The 515-nt window shown below is 44.5% G+C and overlaps 1 non-coding gene across 1 annotated transcript; it reads right to left on the bottom strand.

Moving 5' to 3' along the window:
• Positions 1-199: 199 nt before the first annotated feature.
• On the bottom strand, positions 200-306 carry LOC112090596. The gene has a single exon (XR_002901729.1). It is a non-coding gene; the product is annotated as a small nucleolar RNA R71 (small nucleolar RNA).
• Positions 307-515: the final 209 nt, after the last annotated feature.

Here is a 515-nt window from a genome sequence, read left to right as displayed (position 1 = left end):
TAGGGAGTTTGAAGAAGTAGTGGCCACTTTTCACAACCGAGCTAAAGTCGTGGACTCTGTGCGATTGAAATTTTTTCCTTTCTCTTTGAAGGAAAAGGCTAAAAGCTGGTTGTATTCTTTACGACCTAGGTCTATTGGAAGTTGGGAAGAAATGACGACATCATTTTTCAACAAGTATTTCCCTCACCATAAGACCAATGGTCTGAAGCGACAGATCTCGACCTTTACCCAAAAGGACAATGAAACTCTGTATCAAGTTTGGGAACGGTTCAAGGATCTGTTAAATCAGTGTCCCCACCATGGTTACGAGAGTTGGTGCCTCGTCAGTTATTTCTACGAAGGACTCACGATTCGAGAGCGCCAATTTGTGGAGATGATGTGCAATGGTGAATTTCTCCAAAAGGATCCCGAGGAGGCTTTTGAGTATCTCAACGAGTTAGCCGAAAAAGCCCACACTTGAACCGGACCTAGTGCTACTGACAGCACCAATAGGTCCTGACCGGTTGGAATCTATC

This window comes from Morus notabilis, unplaced genomic scaffold (genome assembly GCF_000414095.1).
Source record: "Morus notabilis unplaced genomic scaffold, ASM41409v2 Scaffold3938, whole genome shotgun sequence".
Lineage (NCBI taxonomy): Eukaryota > Viridiplantae > Streptophyta > Magnoliopsida > Rosales > Moraceae > Morus > Morus notabilis.
The sequence above is the reverse complement of the archived record's forward strand: the minus strand, read 5'-3'. Positions and strand labels throughout refer to the sequence as shown.